Source organism: Artibeus jamaicensis, unplaced genomic scaffold (genome assembly GCF_021234435.1).
Source record: "Artibeus jamaicensis isolate MK-2021 breed Jamaican fruit bat unplaced genomic scaffold, CSHL_Jam_final contig_415, whole genome shotgun sequence".
In the NCBI taxonomy this organism is placed as follows: domain Eukaryota; kingdom Metazoa; phylum Chordata; class Mammalia; order Chiroptera; family Phyllostomidae; genus Artibeus; species Artibeus jamaicensis.
In genome coordinates this window covers 40,206,200-40,225,931 of record NW_026521823.1, presented here as the reverse complement: position 1 = coordinate 40,225,931, position 19,732 = coordinate 40,206,200, and the positions used below count along the sequence as shown (strand labels likewise).

Genomic DNA, 19,732 nt, shown 5'->3' with positions numbered 1-19,732 from the left:
GGAGCGATAAAATATTGCCCACTTGGACTTGGTGGAACGATGATTAAAATAACGTGCTGAAATATTCATTGAAATAATTCCCTGCTGCCCAGAGCAACCTGAGAAAAGTGCAATTTTATCCATTATTAATAACACTGAATTAGGGCTGCAAAAATTCCGCGACGTGGTAATTGTCTCGGTAAATTACGGTCCTGATGCTAACGGAGTCCTCTGATGTCTGTACAGCTCCAGCTAATGTGAACCATTAACCACCACGGCCACGCGGCGCCCCCGTCTGACTGCGCAGCACGCGAAACCAGGGCCACCGAGCCGCGGGCTGCGTCAGAACACGCGGCGGCAGGCTCCCTGGAGATCTGTGGGGCACGTCACAGTACCGCTGTTTTTCCGAGTTAATTCCTATAAAACACTGGTGATAAATGCCCAGACATGAGGAGTCTTTTTCTCTATATAGTATTTGGAGTGATACACTCACAGACAGAGTTCTAATTTTCCTACGCAGCACTATTTATAAAAACACACATAATGCGTCCGGAGAAGATGTGACTCCGGGCCGTATGGGAGGAGGACACTGCGCCCCCCTGCGGCGGGAGCCCTAGGCGTTTGCTCACCATCAGCTCTCCAGTGCGCTGGGTGTGCACGCTGTTTTCAGTAAATATTCACTAGATTAATTAAAGCGATTTTTACTTTGAAAGTCTACGGATACGTATAGTCATTGAGAACAGTAATTTACTTTTGAAAAACATTTCCAATTTTATGGCTATATAATTTTGTTTTCTATAACATAATTGTAAACACAATGTAAGGGGTATATAAAGAGCATTAGAATTATATGTGTTTGCAATATATTTCAACATACTTGTTTTTCTAAACATTGCAATTATAATTACTGAATTTTGGTCAAAATTATGATCACTTGACAAATAACTGTTGCAAAGTAACTCTGTTATCAATTTAAAATAGGATACAGACTTCTCCTAGTGGTTTATGGAAACCATGCCAAAATCTTGCTCTACAGATTCTCCTTAAGTGTATGTTAAAATCATGTAACTGAATCCACTGGAAGAGACCAGAGATCTAACATTTTCTTCAATTTCTAGCCAGAGACACACTTTTCTCTGTTCCTCCCATTAAGTGCAGCTGAAGAAATTTGGAAATTACATATAAAACACAGGACATTACATGTGAAACACAGGACGTTACATGTAAAACACACGAGACTGAAAGGTGGACAGCACAGTGGTCAGTTCCCTGGGACATCTTTTCGCCGTGTGTACCCTGGACTTCGAGGGAAACCAAACAGGTCAGCGGGTGCAGACAAAACAAAAACAAAAACAAAAACAAAAACCAGGCCCAACCAAAGCCTCTTCCTGTACCCCAAGAACCCGGGAAGGAGAAGTCGGGGAGGGAGAACACTTCTGGACAGCAACCTTTGTGGTCCTGCCCAACACCACAGAGAAACCGGATTTCCACCCGCACTGAGCAGGCATGAGGCACCCTTCCTAGACCCCGCTGGGGGTGGTCCGAGGGGACAGACTCAGGACTCTCCGCTGACCAAGAACAACAAGGTATCCCTCCGCCTCCGCTGCAGGACAGCTGGTGACAAGCTGGAGCGCCCACCCTGCCAGGTGGTGAGGAGCCCACCCACCCCCTGGGTGTGCATGGAGGGAGCTGGGAAAGGCGGTGGGGAAGCGTGGGTGCCTCGTGTCCCCACGCAGCCACGTCAGAGTAAGATGCAAGCTCAACAAAGGAGCCGCGAGTGAGACAGAGCAGGTCTCGGGGAAGCCCAGGTTTCAAAGTCAAATGACTGACACCAGGGATCTGGGAGAGGTGGCCACAAAGTTCCCTTGGTTTTTAAGTGAAAATACATGAATACATGACACAGTTTTCATTTTAACCAATACCTCTACTGAACGACGTAGTCACTATTTTGTTCCACTACCTTCTGCCATCTTTCGGGCAACTTCACACCTCCATCTTTCCAAAACTTTTTATCTCTTTGAGCAAAGAACTGTCCCAGGTTCCTTTGCAGTCCTCAAGGGAATTGAAATTTTTTCCATTAAGAGAATTTTGTAAAAACTGAAATAAATGGAAATCCAAAGGCACAGTGTCTGGTGAACACGGCGGATGAATCAGAACTTCCCAGTGAGGCTGCGACAGTTTTTGTCTGGTCATCAGAGAAACACGCGAACTTGCCTTATCCTGATGGGAGGTTCTGCCTTTTCTGCTGACTAATTCCGGATGCTTTTTGTCGAGCGCAGCTTTCATCTGGTCTAATTGGGCGCAGTACTTGTTGGAATGAATCATTCAGTTTTCTGGAAGGAGCTCGCAGTAGAGGGGTCCCTTCCCTCCCTCCACACACATGCACACACACACACACGCACACGCACATGCCGCCTTCTCTGCATGAAGACCGGCCTTTGGTGCGGTTGGTGGTGGTTCCTTTCACTGCCCCATGGTCTCTTCCATTGCACATTATGGCAAAGTATCCACTTTTCATTCCTTTAAGTAGAAAAGTGCATGTGGAAATATGGTCAAAAAGGGTTTCTTTTGCTTAACTTCTGTGGAACCCAAACATCTAAGTGATTAACATAACCAAGCTTGTACAGGTGATTTTCAATGCTTGATGCGGATATTTTGAGAATGTGGGCCACCCCTGCATGGTAGAAGATTGGCCATTCTCATTTTATGTCTTGATTTGACTGCTGTCAACTTCAGCTGGTCCTCCCGACTGTGGGGCACCGTCCAGAGAGAAGTCTCCAGCATGAAACTTTGGAAACAGTTTCAGGTACTTTCAATCAGTCACAGTCCCTTCTCCACAGTGCACAAATCTTTTTTGTGTTTCAGTTGCATTTTCACCTTTCTTGGAATAATGAAGCATAATACGCCAAAAATGTCACACATTTCCTCCTATCTTCAATATTAAAATGGCTACACAAAAATTCATCTATTTTGATACTTTTTTAAATGCACACTGATATGACAGCTGTCACAATACGATGTAACTAAATTGTTTTAAATGAAGTTAAAGACAACTAAATGCTACTAGAGTGATCGTACAAAAAACCGGAATGGCCTTTCTGGCCCCAGCAGTGGATGCAGACAGATCATCAACAGAGGCCGACGATGATGAGACAGGAAGTCAGAATTTTCTGACCAGGATTTTAAACCAGCCTGGACAGACGATGGTTCATGAGCAACTGTGAACATGCTTGAAACAATGAAAACACCAGAAAGTCTCAGCAAAGAAACAAAAAAGCTCTGAAAAAAATGTAACAGAGGTACCCAATGAAAATGTTACAAATGACACATACAACAAAAGGCTCAGGAGACAGGCTCAACAAAAGAGTGGGGAGGATGGGACCAGAGAAGGACTAGTTAGTTCCCTCTGAGACAGAACAATAGAAATTACCCAGTGTGAACAACAGAGGGAAAAAGACTAAAAAAGTGGACCAAGAACCTCATGGACACAGACAGATAATAACGTCTAACATTTGGGTTGCTGGAGTTCTGGAGGGAGATGGGAAAGAGCAGGCTTGAACTTGTACTTGTACTTGGAAAGACGATGGTTGAATACCTCCCAAATCTGTCAAAACAAAACAAAAAAACCTAAAAAACAAAAACAAGAACAACATCCATGTACAGATTTAAGAAGTTGACAATTCCAAACGTAATAAACTCAAAGAAATTCATGTCACTGCACATCATAATTAAACTTCGGAACACCAAGGACAAAGAAGAACCTACAAAGGCAGCCAGAGAGAAAAGACGCTTCACTTTGGAGGGAAACCAACCAGAAGGACAGCATACTCCGCACAAAGGCTGTGGTTCCAGAGCCAGCAGCGGCGTGTGCCCGGTGCCGACAGGAAGAGCTGCCAGCTGGGGACGCACAGCCCTGACAGCGTCCCTCCTGAGCAGAGAACCGGAGAGACTCGGAGATAAGAATAAAGAACGTGGTGCCGAAGGAGCGCAAGGGGCAGGCAGCCCTGGAAACACAAGGGAAGCGATGAGAGAAGGAACGCCGCAACGCCAGGCGGAAGACAGAACACAGGGCGTGAAGTCTGAGTGAGTACAACAAGCTTTCCTGCTCGTGAGTCCCCTGCTTCACTGTGGAAGCAGGGGGTGCAGCACTGATGCGTTCAGGTCCACAGACGCAAAGGAGGTTCCAGACGAACGTAAATGAGGCAGGTGCAAGGGGCGGAGAGGAAGGTGAACTTCCTGCCCCTCCCTTGGACTGGCAAAATGACACCCCCGAGACTGTGACAAGCTATGCGACACACATGCAGCAATCCGAGCAGCCACGGAAGGAGCTGTACAAGCAGAGACACTACACGCGCTGCTAACGAACGGTCAGGAAGAGAAACTAAGGTGACCGTCCACACTGGCACCGGGGAGGACACGGGGGGCACCGCCACCTTTGAAGGTCTGTGTGAAGCCGCTTGGTTTTGACCGAAGACCCACACTAGTACAGTAACAGCTTTTTCATAAAAGCAAAAGTCCTCTTCGGGTGTCTTTTGGGTAACAAAACGGGGAACAGTGTGAGTCCCCTGTAACAGCGGAGGGACAGAAGGCGGTCCTTTGGAGAGCAGGCCATTCTCTGGCTTTACGCCACCGGCTGAGGAAAGGGTTCAAGGAGCACAGGGCTTTCCGACAGCGAGGGGAGCCTGCCATGTGGCTGGGAATACACTTGACCAAGGAGATGAAGCGCTGGATGACGAGAAGTACAAGATAATGAGGACAGGAAGTGAAGGGGACACTAGTACATGGTACATATTCCATGCTCATGGATTAGAACAACTGATATTGTTAAAATGTCCAAACGCCCAGCAATTTACAGATTCAGTGGAATCTGTCGAAATTCCAGGGGCCTATTTGCAGAAACAGAACAAACACCCCTGACACATGAGTATGATGGAACCACAAAAAGACCCAGTAGCCACAGCAATCTTGAGACGGAGGGACACTGCTGGGGGCACCACACTGCCGGACTGCAAACTACACACAGAGGTACAGTGATCCAAGGCGGGCAGCACCGGCGGGAGAGCAGACTCACAGGCCGACGACGCAGCGAGGAGGGCCCAGAAACGGAGCCGCACGTGCACGGTCGGTCACTGGACGGAGGAGCCGAGGATGTTCAGGGGCAGCCTCTTCAAAGCGGTGCTGGGAACCCTGGACGGCACCCACTCCCGCCACGCAGCGAGGCGGGGCCGCGGCCTGACACCAGCACAAAGAGCAACGAAAACGGATGGAAGGCTCGAGACCTAACACGCTACAACTTCTGGAGGAAAACACAGGTGGTCTAAGCTCCTCGACATTGGTCTTATACAATCTTTCTTTTTTAGATTTGGAAACAAAAGCATAGGCCACAGAAGCAGAAACAAACTAGCGGGACTGCACTGAACTAAAGAGCTTCTGCACAGCGAAGGACACCAGCAACAACATGAAAAGACGGCCTGCTGAGTGGGAGAACATACTGGCAAATAAGGTATCTGGTCAGAGGTCACCTTCCAAAATACACATTAAACAGCCAGTCACATGCCTCGGTAGTGCAGACGGACAGACAGAAACTCCCAACAGCCCGACGGAGAAAACGAACAGTCTGTCTGAGTAGGAGGCACACAGACGGCCCTCAAGGTCGGAGCCACACTGAGGCATCTCCGCACACCGACTGTGATGTCATTATCGAAAAGACACGGGGTAACAGGTGCTGGCGAGGACGTGGAGAGGAGGGACCCTCGTGCCGTTGGTGGGAATGCAGACAGGTGCAGCCGCTGCAGAAAACAGTGTGGAGGCTCCTTAAAGATTAAAAGATGGAACTACAGCATGACCCCAGCACTTCCACTTGGGGACATTTACCTGAAGAAAATGGAAATACCGACCCAAACAGTACACGCACCCCCTCTGTTCAGTGGCATCACATACATGCATATATAAAATTACATCTTTTAAATCGATGTACACACACACAGCGGAACACTGTACAGACACTAAAGGGAAACCTTGCCATTCACAACCACAGGATGGACTCTGAGGGCGGCACGAGGCTAAGCGAGCAGGGAGACAGAGAATGACGACACCTACGATTTCACTTACCGGTAAAATCTAAGACGAAGCAGAGAAACAGAAAGTGGACAAATAAAACAGCCGGAACTGCGCACCCGCGGACAGAGAGCAGGCCGGGGCTGCGGCAGCGGGGGGTGTGCAGTGAGCCGAGGGGACCGAGGGGTCCAAAGGCACGGACTCCAGCTGCGAAGTCAGTCCGTCACGGCGAGCGTGGCGTTCTGCACCTGCAGGCTGCGGACAGAGACCTCACACGTTCTCATCGCAACAAGAAAACCTTTTGTAACTGTGTGTGGGGGTGGATCACAGACTTACCACGATCGTTTTGCAACAAATATTTAATCCTTATACTGCGCTTCCGAAGCCAATATAGTGTTACACATCAATTACGTCTGAATAAATAAACAGAATCATTTCCAAAATTTTGTCGAACATTTAATTCTGATTTCAGGTGAATAATTTTATTGATTACTTTGACTCTTGAAAAGCAACTTATTAAAATGATGAGCTTGCTTAAACTTTGTTGATGTTATCTACTTTTTTAAACTTACGCAACAACTGGCCTCTTTTTCTCCCTCTGCCAAGAAAACTACACCTGCTGTTTCCTGCGGAGCCTGCAACGCAGGTCTCCCAGTCTCTCCCGTTCTGTAGCCGTCCCGGGAATCAGACTGAGTTTCGCAGCTCCATTTCATTTGGCATCAAGCCGTATGCATCTGTTTTATGTACAAAGTGTGTCCGATTTGTTTCTTCAAAATAAAAAAGTTACTTAATTCTAATTAAAGTACTAGTAAGTACTTCAATATAATTACCAAGTTTCCAAAAAATTATCACTTTAACTTCTGATTTCCTTATAAAACATTCAAATAAACATATTACAATGCTGAAAACAAAATAATCATAATGGCTAAATAAGAACTGAATTCTAAAAAATGTTCATGTGACCCACAGGTAGGCAATAAAAGACATACATTAACAAAAAAGGGGAGGAACAAACACAAGAGAAAACTAACTGAAATTCTGAAAGAATGCTTTCTATGAGAAACCCACTGCAAATATAACAATGTGGGTAGACTCAAGGTAAAAGGATGAAATACATGTGTCGAACGTTAACCAAAGGAAATCAATCTCAGATAACACACGCATCAGAGGAAATAAAATGACTGGAGACACCGGAAGGCCCTGTCTAGTGACGGAGGGTCCACTTGCTAAGCAGAGGCCAATCCCGATGTGTGAGCATCAGACAGCGCAGCTGCCCAGGATGCCAGGCGGAAACTGACAGAAGGGAAAGGAGAAACGGAGCAACACACGACTAGAGGCTGCAGATATGCACATGCACATACATGTGGAGAGTACCAGCAAGGGCACAGGGGGGCCGCCGCCGTGAATCAGCACTCTCGGACCGGTCTGACGACCGCAGCAGGGTGCGGTCCCGTGCCTGTGAGACACGGGACCCGGGGACACCACGGGCCCGAATGTAAACCCAACGCAGTTCAGCAAACTGAAATCGCACAGTGCCCTCTTCTACAAAAGTGGAATAAACATGGAAACCAGTCGTACAGAAACAACAGGAAAGCCTCCAAACACTTGTAAATTTGAGCAACACACTTGTCAATTAGCCACGAGTCATAAAATCATTCTCAGAGGAAAACAGCACAGTGAGCTGAAGAGAAAACACAACGAGAATATAGGAATTTGCAGGACAAAGCTAAAACTGCACCAACAGGGTTTAATTTACAGCACTAAACGCGTACAACAGAAAAGACAACACGTCTCAAGTCAATAACTGAAACTCCCCCTTTAAGAACGCAGACAGAGAAGAGTGCAGCAAGGAGGAGGAAGGAGGTAATAGGAGAAATCGATGAAATCAGAAACAGAAAAGCAATAGACAAAATCAATAGAGCAAAGAGCTGGTTCTTTAGAAAGATCAATAAAAGTGACAAAGAAAAAAGAGAGGACACGCAGGTGAGCACCATCGGGAGTAACACGGGGCACACAGGCCCGGAAGACCTCAGCAGCGCGACGAGGAGACACCGTGAAAGACGCGGCACACGCCTGTTCGACGGCTGGGAGAACCCAGACCGGGTCCTGAAGCCCAAGCCGCCACAGCTCACTCGGCAGGAAAGGAGCAGGGTCGCGATGAAGGAAATTCACACTATTATTTAAGCCGCACCCCCCCCCGCCAAGAAAACTCCAGGTCCAGACAGTTTCACTGGAAAATTCAATCAAACATTTAAAGAAGAATTAACCAAAATTATACATGATTTCTTCTTGAAAACACAGGAAAAGGAAACATTTCTTAATCAATTTTATAGCCAGTATCATACCACTACAAAAGTTAAAGACAATATACACAGGCAAAAATATATAAACATCCCTTATAGACACAAAAGTCCTTAACAAGCTATTGGCAAACAAAATACAAGAATATGTAATACAATTTTTACATGATGACCAAGTGGAGCTTATTCTAGGGATGGAAGGCTGGTTCAATATTTGAAAATTAACCAATATCATCTACCATATTAACAGCTAAAGAAAAAACTACATAATCATATTTAATCAACTTAGAAAGACAAAATTCAAAGGCTATTCACTATAAAAAACCTTCAGAAAAAAAGGAGTAAAGGGCAACTTCCTCAACCAAATAAAAGCAACCGCAAACACAGCTAAAACCACAGTGGAAGGGGGGTGGCCCAGTGTCTGCCCCCGAAACAGGGCCCGTCCAACCCGGGGGCCTGCTCTCTCCCCCGCTACTCAACATGGCGCTGGAGTTTCTAAGCGAATGCGGTAAGGCAAGGCGGGGCACTGAAAGGAATACAGATGAAAAGGGAGGAGTAAAATGGTCCCTGTTTGCAGGTGACATGACTGTCTATGTAGGAAATCACAGAAGTCTATCAAAACTGGTTGAACTTTTAGCAAAGTGATAGGATGCAAGACAAACGTACAAATGTCACTTGTATTTCTACATGCTAGCAATAAACACATGGAAACTGAAATTAAATGTAATGCTAAGTCACTAGAAAAGAGAAACAATTACATGTAAATCTAAGAAAGCATGTATACAATGTGTAATAAAAACTACATAATACTAATAAAATAAATCAAATAATATCTAAATAAAATGGAAAGGCAAACCACCTTCATGGATGCAAAGATGCAACATAGTAAAGATGCAACTCTCCCAAATTGATATACAGCTTTAATATAATTCCTATCAAAATTCCAGCAAGAGTTTCAGTAAACACAAACGAGATTTATTCTCAAATTTATAGAAGGAAAAAGCAACAAGAATTATCACCCGTTCACAGCAACAAAGACTGTGTGACGAGGCCCGGGGCGGACACAGGGGTCAGTGCGATGCATGGAGCACCGAGACCGGCACCCACACGAACACGCCAGCCGGTTCCCACGAAGGTGAAAACCCAACCTAGTGGAAAAAAGACAGCTTTCCAATGAATCGTGCTGGAGCAACTGAACACCCACAGGCAAAACAAACACCACGACCCACTCTCACACCTTATACAAAAATAGCCAAAAATGGATCAGAAACATAAATAATCCTAAAACTACTGTAATTTTAGAAAACTAAGGAAAAACAGTTGGAGGGACAGGGCTAGGCTAAGCGTTCTCAGACTTGACACCAAAAGCACATGCCACCCAAAGAAAAAAATGACGACTGGACTTCACAGAAATTAAAGACACTTGCTTTAAAAATGAACATAATAAGAGGACAAAAAGAGTGGATAAAAACATTTGCAGACTGTGTATCTGACAAAAGATAGTACCTAGTACATACGAATTTTCACACCTAACAGTAAAAAAGCAAACTATACCATTAGAACATGGGCCAAAGACATGAAGAGACATTTCACTGAAGAAGATAAAAAGATGGCCAATATACACATGAAAAGATACTCAACATCATTCGCCATTAGGGACGGGCAAATCAAAACCACAGTGAGCCCTGGCAGGCGTGGCGCAGGTGGGTGGAGCACTGTCCTGTAAAAGTGAAGACTGTGGGTTCAACTCCTGGTCAGGGCACGTACTTAGGTTGGGGGTTCGTTCCCTGATCGGGGTGCGTAGGAGGCAACCGAATGGTGCTTCTCCTCCTCTCTCTCTCCTTCCTTCCCCTCTGGGAGTCAGTCCTCAGGCGGGGATTTAAAAAACCCACAGTGAGGTAGCAGCACACTTCTATCAGAATTGCTAAAATACAGGGAGAGACACCAGCAAATGCTGCTGGGATGCGGGGGGCCTGGGGAAGCTGGGGAGACGTAAAACGGCACTGCTGCTCTGGAGAACAGACTGGTGGTTTCCTCAAATGCGAGACACAGAACTACCGTCTGACCCGACAACTGCTCGTGGGCTCTGACCCCGGAAAAAGGGAAACGTGCGCACAGGTGTCCAGAGCGGCTGCACTGTAATGCCCCCGACTGGACACCGCCCGGCTGTGCTGTGCCGGTAAGCGTTCAAGCAAATGCGGCACACCCACACCGCATGATGGTCTGCAAAATTTTGAGCGATACGCACATATGTATTTTGGGGGAGAAATCCCCGGTTTTAATAAAGTTTTTCTCAAAAGCGTTTCTGATATAAGAATGCATAGAAGTATTGGTGGGGATTGCTAAAGTAACCTCCATTGTGCTGGCAGCTTCCTGACGGACTACGGTTTAGCAGCAAGTCGGGAACCGTCGGGGCAGGAGGACGCGTCCGCAGAAGACCTGCGTTCCAACACCGCTGCGGTTATTCGGCATCTGTGCCCGGTCACCAACCCAGGTGAGCATCACTCTGTTTTCGCTTCAAACTTCCTTCGACATTTCCCGCCCGAAAGCACTTCCTGAGCACTCGTCCCGGGGAGATGAGTCTGCCTGAGCGGGACGAAGGCGGCGTGCATTTCGTTCCCTTCCCCTTCATCCCCACTCACGTGTTCCTCACCCCCTCCCTCTGAAATCCATCAACGCCACGCGTCCACAGACCCTTTAACTGAGCTGCTCCTCTATCAATCCTTCTACTTAATATTTCTGCATAGAACACACTTTGCCAGATTCTTCTGCAACATGTGGGACCCTGAAATAATAACAGACTAATACATTTTCCATAGTGACTATAGACGTGGTTGTGTGGGTCATTTATAAGCACACAGAAAATATCGCTCGGTGACAGGCCTATTCAGGCCAGTCTACTCTGGCTGCTCTGGGAGCTTCGAGTGCTGCGGTAAGTTGGGTTTGCAGGCCCTTCTCTCGGTGAAGGAGGCTAGTTCCTGTTCCTGGCACCTGGTGGGCAGCAGGGGCAGTGAACACGGGCCCCCAGGTTCCCCTGCACAGGTGCTTGGAGAGCCAGCAGCCGGAGCACTCTGCTCCTATTTGCCAGGGTGGGGGCTGCTCCGGTGCTGCTGCTAATGACATTGGGGGGGAGACAACGTATGCACATTTCTCTGTCTACCTGCATCTTTGTAGCTCATGTTGGCCTGTCATGACTGAATTAGAGACATGTTGAGGCCACATGTTTTGTGCATGCGTGTGGTTCTCCAAGTTCTGCATGTAACCGCCAGGAAAGAGGAGGCAGATGGCCAGGCAGGAGTAAAGGGGCACTCCCCAGTCACGCGGGGTTGTAACGCTGCTTCTGACGGGATGGTGCTGCGTAGTGGGACTGGGTGTTTATTTCAGCACAAACAGCACTCAAGAATCATAATTTTCCTTCTTGAAACTACTGATAACTACATTTTAGATGTATGGAAATGCACTCAATTTTCTTGAATGACATTGCCCCTCCCAGTGGTAACGGATCCCCTTCATAAGCTGGCGAAAAAGCTGAATCCACCTGGTGAGGCATGACTGAACCGTTAAGTGGCTGATTTGTGTTTGGTAACAAAAACTATGTGACAGTGAAGAGCAATAGGCACAAACAAGTATTTTGCTAAAGACAGACCTACGACACGGTGAGAACTCGGCGGGCTTTGCTCACGTTGAAATGCTCGCGAGTGAAAACGGGACGTCCACTGTGGTGCATTCTAACCTGAGAACTGAGTGCCTAGAACAGTATCACCTACAGGAGGCCAGTAACTGAGAGCTTACTGCGTGACAGGCACTGGGGAGCGTGCAGTCACTGGCTCACTTGTCAGAAATGCCCTGTGAGATGAACACTGCTATGACCCTGTTACAGATGAGGAGATGGAGGCCCAGAGAGGGTAAGCAACCAGGACCAAGCAGCCGGCAGGTGGCAGACGGCACCCGTCCTCAGGCAGCCCGAGGGCCTTGCTCAGGCCCAGGCCGGGATCTCTGAGAATGCCACGGAGGGCTCGGGTGGTCTGGAGGGGGTCACATCAAAGCACCAGCACAGCGGCCCCGAGCTCCTCTGTAACCTGAATGAGCTGCGCAGAGTCCTGTGTGCGTGCTGGGCATTTCACTCACGATCACCAAGTATTTATCATGCGCCTACTGGGAGCCAGGCATGGGCTGAACACCAGGTAGGCATGGATGGGCCCCCGACGTGGCTCCTGCCCCAGGCGGCTTTCAGTGCACCTCACGATGTAAACGAGCAAAGAAGCTGACAGCTCCTGCGCAGACAAAGCCAGCCCCACACTACAGCGGACTCCCGGGGGGCCTCTGGAGTGGGCACTGAGCCCAGGGTTCACCTCGCTGCCTCTGACCCTCCCTCCGCCCTGCAGTCCCTCCTTGGGGCCGCACACCAGAGCTGTAGGACCTGGTCCCTTTGTTCCCCTGGGTCACCCCTGCCAACCTTTCAGGTTGGGCAGTGCATGCCTTGGGATGTAAACTGGGAGGTCTGGCCTGAGCAGTGTGGGGCCACGTCTGTCCTGCTGCCGCGCAGAATGCACTCTGCGAGTCCCACGTTAAAACTGCACAGCCACCTGCTGGGCTTGTCTGCACAAGCTCTGGCCGTTTGGCTCCTCTGGCACCTGGGTGCCGCTCTGCAAACATAGCTGGTGCCCCAAACCATTAAACGCACTTTGTGTGAAGGACAGAGGTGAGCTACAGTAACAGAATGGCGGGACCTTGTACGTCAGGGGCACACAAGGACACAGGAGAGTGAGCACAGTGACAAGACCAATTCTGTGTCTACCGGCACCCTCAGACCTGCTCTGTGAGAAAAATGGTCAACCTTGCTGTGACATCTCGTGTCTCCTCAGCCAGCATCCAGGGACGATGTCTCCCTGCTGCTGTGTACGTGTGCATCATCTGCACGAGGGCTGCGCCTGGGCGTCGGCAGATGGCTCGGTCCAGAAGGCACCCAGACGTGCACAGTGAGAAATGGGGACATTTACTGAAGAAGATACAGGACACAGGAAACAGTGTACAGAGAGCAGTGACGCTTCAGTCCCCTGCAAAGTAGGCACCTGGGGAACTCACCCAGTTCTCCCATCAGTTGCCCTGTTGTATCTTCCTGAATCTCACTGATGATGTGAAATCTCTTCCCTTTCAAAGGTGATTTTAGTTTGGGGCAAAGTCAGAAGTCGCAGGGTGCCAAATCTGCAGGGGGCAGGCTGAATCGTTTGGATGATTTGATGTTTTGCAAAAAAAACTCTGAGGAGGCGTGATGCATGAGCGGGCGCATTTTCGTGATGAAGCTGCCAGTCACCAGCCGCCCACAGCTGCGGCCTCTGAAGCATCCAAATAGTTTCCGAGGAGGAATGTGCAAGCTTAACGCAAAATTCGACACTGATTTGTTGCTCTATTTGCTCAGTCATTTTGAATGTGACGGCTACACAGTACACATGCTCACTCAACAGCGTCTACCACCCCCACTGACTGGTACAGTGAAGTCGTCATTGTTCACACATGCGCATGCCAGTCCCCTCTCCTTGGCTGCCAAGTCACACGGACATTGTACAAACCATTCTCGCTAAATCCACAGTGGCTGGGCATTTTCGGGACATAGTTCTGTTCTGACTCTTCCCCGTGGATTACGAGGCACTTCTTCCACGCCCTCTCTCCCCAACTCCAATCTTCTCTCGACCTGAGGGTGTGCGTGAGATCTGATCACTGAAAACTGACCACAGAAGTGCCTGCAAAACGCGTCCTCCCCGTCCCTGAAAAGCGCACTCTCGCGTTCTTTCTAACGGTAAAGTCCCAGCTCACAAAGCCAAACCCCGGTCTTCAGCCCAGTGTTCTTAAGCCAGGCTAATTTCCTCTCCCTCCACGTGACTACTGAGCCTGCGAGGAGACACAGGCTCCGTCACCAGGATTCCAACCGCTGCCCCGGGATGCAGCCCCACGTTCTGGCCACATCATCTGCTCTCACGCGTACCAGCGGGGAGCAGTTACTAGGAAACACTATTGCTGAACTCTGTGAAACATTCTGGATTTGCAGCAGAGAGAGATAGTGACTGATGGTTGTACATGAACTGAAATAAGGTTCCCAATCAACTGGAATGAAGTTTTTGATTTAAAAAAAGTCAGAGAATATTATTAAAGTGTAAGTTAGATTGCACAAGCTATACTTAATGATGAGAAAAGTCGTGTTAGCAACCAAATCAAACAGCTGAAGACATAAGGGACAAAGCGAGTAAGCAGGAAGGGGAACTTTCCGTCCCCAGTTCTGCTTCCGGTGTGGGTTTCCCACCCGACCTGAGCTACCCTGCGCACACAGTGCTGCTCTCTCCGGCTGCCCCACCCCCCACCACTCCCCCCGTGGCAGAGCCTGCCCGCCTCTGCCCGCACGGAGCACTGTGGCCGATCGATCCGCGGGCTCGTGTGCACCACTCACGTTTTATTTGGAAAAGGAAGAGGCAATGTTACTGGTTAATGTGTGATAATATAACCTTAGTAACATGACGGGAATGGAAAAACCCTTTGCTGTAAAATACACTACACAAGAGAACTTAGCTGATTCACAACGAGCTCTGAAAAACAATGTTAATGTTACACACTAATATTAAAGGTGGTATTAAAAATGATCTGTTACTCATATGATTGGTAAATGCTGAACTGCATTTTCACTCATATCTTTGCATCTTTAACCAAATATTCTTCTGACTCGACTTTTTATTTTTATTTTTAAACGGTACGATTATTTTTCTGGCAAAGGTATACAAAGCTTTTCAGACTTTAGGATACTTTTCTCCCCCCTTCCAGTAGTGCTAAACTCTCAATTTAAAGGAGTCTTAGGGCAGAAATAATTACTTTAATCTAATTTTTCACTTTCTTAATTAAGAAAGTTATAAAATTACTTGTGCAACATCTAATTCTACATGGTAATTATCCCATTTGAAGGAGGCAGACTATTCTTTCATCTTAATAATTGCTGTTGTGATGAATAGGCTTAGATATTTTTAGAAATTATAATTAAAAATTCTTCCCCATAAGACTCCAGAATTGATCACAGTAAGAAATCACAAAGAAAAAGATTACTTAACTTTGAGGACTCTCCTTGTGCTAAATTGCACAATTTTCAATTATCTTTAAAATGATATCTGTTACTGCACAATAAATGTTTTGAAATCTCATGAAGTATCTTATCAGCCTTGTATTATTTAAAGTTACCGTCTGTGATTTTCACTGTTGTGCCGTGCCAACCTCAGCTCCTTCATTTAGAGAATGGCGGTAATACAACCTCCCTCAGAAAGTCACCTCCGGGAGCCCAGGTGCAGGGCGGAGCACCCAGGAGTCGGTGGCCCACAGGAGGCCAGGGGAGTGGGCTGGGCTCCGCCCCACCCCGCCCTGCTGCAGGTGTGTGACTCCCGGGGTGGGGTGGGCGCTGCTGCCTCATCCAGTAGGGGCAACAGTCCCCACTGGTGCTCTTGGCTCAGGGCCGGCTGCCAGCTCACTAATAAGTAGTGACTGCATCAGCTGTTTCACACACTGAAGCGCGCAGAGGGCTGCCTTTCTATCAAACTACAACAAGGAGTTTTCCAGAAATCAGCGTCCTCTAACACTGTTCCGACATTTGAGTGCCACGCCCCCTCCCCATTCTGTTGGCCCTTGCGTGCTGCTCAGAGTCTTTCCTCCCCTCCCGCCCTCTGAACTCATGCTGTTCGTGCCTGCGTCACGCTCTCCTCTCACGGAAGCGTCCACGCCTGTCCGCTCAGGGATTAACTGTGTGCTACTCTTTGCTGTGTTTCTATGTTTGTTTCACTTTTCATGCCGTTCTCTCTAAAACACCCTAGCTCATGATCTTGGTGACGTAACGTTTTACTGGACTTTGGCTGGTGGACCTCGACTGTTCCCCTGACACCCATGTGTTCGTTCACACCTCCACTGTCCCCCTGGGAGGTGGGTGAGAGACAGCAGGACCCTGGCCTTCAGCAGCCCTGCAGCTTGAGAGCAGTGCTGGCCCGCGGCAGGTCCACGGGGTCTGTTCATTCGACTCTTCCCTCGTCTGTCTCCATGTAGTAAAGTTAGACCTAGCTTTTAAAACAAAACTGTGTCAGAGACAACTCCTGACACATAGCACAAACCTACTAATGATTACTCACGGTCACACATTTGAACAAACCCACTGGGCCACCCACTAACACACCAAGTGGGGTGGAAGTAGTCACAGATTTCCGACAATGGAACCAGGAGTCGCCACTTTCTTGGTAGCCTATCGTCCCTTGCTAGAAGAGAATAATTTGCCAGGAACATGTTTAACTCAAACAGAAAAACACAGCCTAGTAAATTAAGAACATGTTGACAATTCAGTCTGCCTTTGTGAAGCTTGCTTCAGGCTATGCAATCATTTCAGTAACGAACGCAAGCCAGTCCATTTGCGTTGAATTCTTTCTCATATTTATGAAGCCAAAGAGAAATGTTTCCATCCCAGAAAGTTACCTAATACATTAGCTTTAAACTGACTGTAACATTATGCTTTTTAGTCGTACAATTGAGAGACAAGGAAGAAAAGTACCTGCTGGTTGGGTATCCATGTAACAAACTTTTCACTGTATTTTACCTCCATGTGTCATTAATGTAGAGAAGTATTTCTGAAACTGTATTTAAAATAGAGTAATGATTTTATAATTATCTTAAGACTGGTATTAAAATATAACATTTCATATTGAATTCATTTTTAGTGTTCAATTATAAAATGTTTTTCTAAAGGGCGGCATAACACACGTGCTTATTACATAATTTAACTTTAAATATTAACCTCCATATTCAAGCCTGTTATTAAAATTATATTTAACTTGAAATTTCTATTAAAATGTAATACTTAAAATCTCTCTTATTCACTTGTGGAGTAGCTTTAAACTACTGTCTCAATTTAGATAAACGTATTGCATAAAATTTCACTTCTGTTTATTTTTACTCAGTTTCCAACACGTACAGAGTTCAGATGAATTTAACAATCAGGACATGTTAAAATAAGGTCTGCTGTGCACAGACGCACACCCTATAAGCACAGACAGGCAGGTGCCCGGCAGCACCTGCTCAGGTTCTGGTTTCCTCTCTCACACAAGGACAGTTCACACCTTGCACACAGGAACACAGAACGTGACGGGAAACTCAGTGCGATCAGCCAATCCATATCCATTGATTTGACCTTCAGTGGAAGTTTTTCTGAATCTGAATGTAAATAATGAGGCTAAAATGATGTGTAATTTAGCTGACAGTGAATGGCCTCTGGCTTCCCGGAGCGCCACACACAGACCCGAACGATCGACGGGCCACGACGTGAAGACGGCACGGACCCTGCACAGCACCAAGCACCTTCCAAGGGTCTCGAGACCCAGGCAGAGACGTTAACGGCGTTCTCGCACACGCTCTCACACAGAAAGACTCAGTTAACGCAGAGGTCAGGGGCTCTGGCAAAGAGCTTTCCACTCAAGTGAGGATCTTTATTAAATAAAGAGTCTCCACTTGAACACCTGACGTAGCAGGGGCCACGGGCAGGGCAGCATGTCAGGTCCTTCCTGCAGCCTCCTGGCTCAGGGAGCCGGAGCCCGTCTCTGTCCCGGCCCCTGCAGTGTCCCCAGGGGCTGGAAACTGAGCTTGTTCTGGTGCCCGTCAGGGTGGCTGTCACTTCCCAGCGAGTGTTAGGAGGCGAGTCTATGAGGACAAGCAAGGAGCGTTTTCCACTTAAGCGGCCCGCGGTCTGGCGGAGACGAGTCTGCAGATGTAAAGGACGCGCACAGTCGCAACACAATGAGCAGCTGACGCTGGAGTCCAGGGCTCCCAGGGAGCGCCCAGGGGCTCAAGGCTTCTGTGTGGAGATTGGGGAGGGACACGGTGGGGCACTGGGGGCAGAAGAGGAGCTGCACCCGAGACCCAGCTGCACGGACAATTGACACCCCCACCACCAGTACCGAGGGGCTCGGTGATTTTCTCCTTTCTCCCAAAACCGGGGCGCCCCGCAGACGCGGGAGAGAATGAAGGGATCTGGATTCCCCGATGTCTGAGATCGCTCCTCCGCCTCACCGTTTGAGCCCCACTCCAACGCTCCCAGGGCGGGGTGGGCGGGCCCTGCGGACTCTGAGCTGTGAACTGCACGCTGCAAGCAGTGAAACAGAGAAGGCTCCTTGTGGATAGGCGGGAGGGCGGGGAAGGCCGGCGCAGGCCTGCGTGCAGCCTGGGGCCGCGGCGAGTTGCCGATGACCTTCAACTTCGGACTCTCAGCTTCCTCCCTTCACTGGGTTTCTCCAAGTCCCGTCGTAGCCACTTTTCCTGCTGTAAACAGTCAGGGCCTACCGGATGTCACTTTTGTCACTGTCACTGAGCTGCTGGTTTCTGAGCAACGCATATGAGTCAGATACCATAGTACAGTCTTTCAACCTGTCGCTTAATCCCTCAGTTTGATGAGATTCGTAGTGATCCCCACTTTCACAGATGAGGCAACAGTGGCTCCGGAAGTCCGACCACAGGCCTAACCAGCAGGCTCAGTGATCAATAAGCACACGTAGTTGAGGCCTGTTCTAGAACAGGCACTACTTCCAGGAGCTAGGAACGCGCGGACGAGGAGCGTTCGGTTCACCCCGGTGGGTAGAGGCTTCCCCGAGGCTCGCGCACTAACACAGACCACGACTACGTTCCAGGGCAATGATAAGAACTCGAGACACCCAGCGCAGCTACGGGCGGCAGGAGCACTGCAAACACCACAGACAGTCCTCGGAGCCACAGCCTCGGTGGCGGGCAGCGTGCGCGCCTCGGGGAAAGTGAGGTCATGTGACTCACAAGTGATGAATGAATGAATTCATTTCACATACCAGTATGTTTTAAAATCAAAGTGTGAGCTAGTACTACAAAGCTGCATTTGGAAAAAACAAACAAAAACCAAACTCACACACACACACACACGTAGAAACCCCACATAAACCGTAAGCCATAGACAAGAGGACAGCTGTTATAAAAAAATTCTATCCTTAGTCACAGAAGCACGAAAGCCAGTGAACGGAGGAAGAATAATCACATCAGTGGTGCACTGACGGCCAGCAGGCTAACCATTCACAAAAAGGCCCCCTTTGTCCGTGCTTCCTTTTCCAGAATCCAATAAACCGCCATTATATTCCTTGTAAATGGTTCCATTACAAGGGTTCTGTAACAACGGCCTAATCTCTCGGTAATTATAGTAAGTGCTTGTAATCATTTAAAACAGGAAGAAGAAAGGCTGTTTCCCATCAAACTCGTGGTAGCCCTGTGGCCTCAGCTACAGGACAGTGTCCCCTTGTCCAAGTGAGTAGTGAGGGCGACACCAGACCACCGATGAGGTGGGTCGATGCGTTTCAGCATTCTTGTTTCAGAAC

The 19,732-nt window shown here is 48.1% G+C and overlaps 1 protein-coding gene across 1 annotated transcript in view; it reads right to left on the bottom strand.

Moving 5' to 3' along the window:
* The window catches only part of NBEA (neurobeachin), a 439,670-nt gene that overhangs the window by 173,813 nt on the left and 246,125 nt on the right, over window positions 1–19,732 (bottom strand). The gene's annotated exons all lie outside the window — the stretch shown is intronic.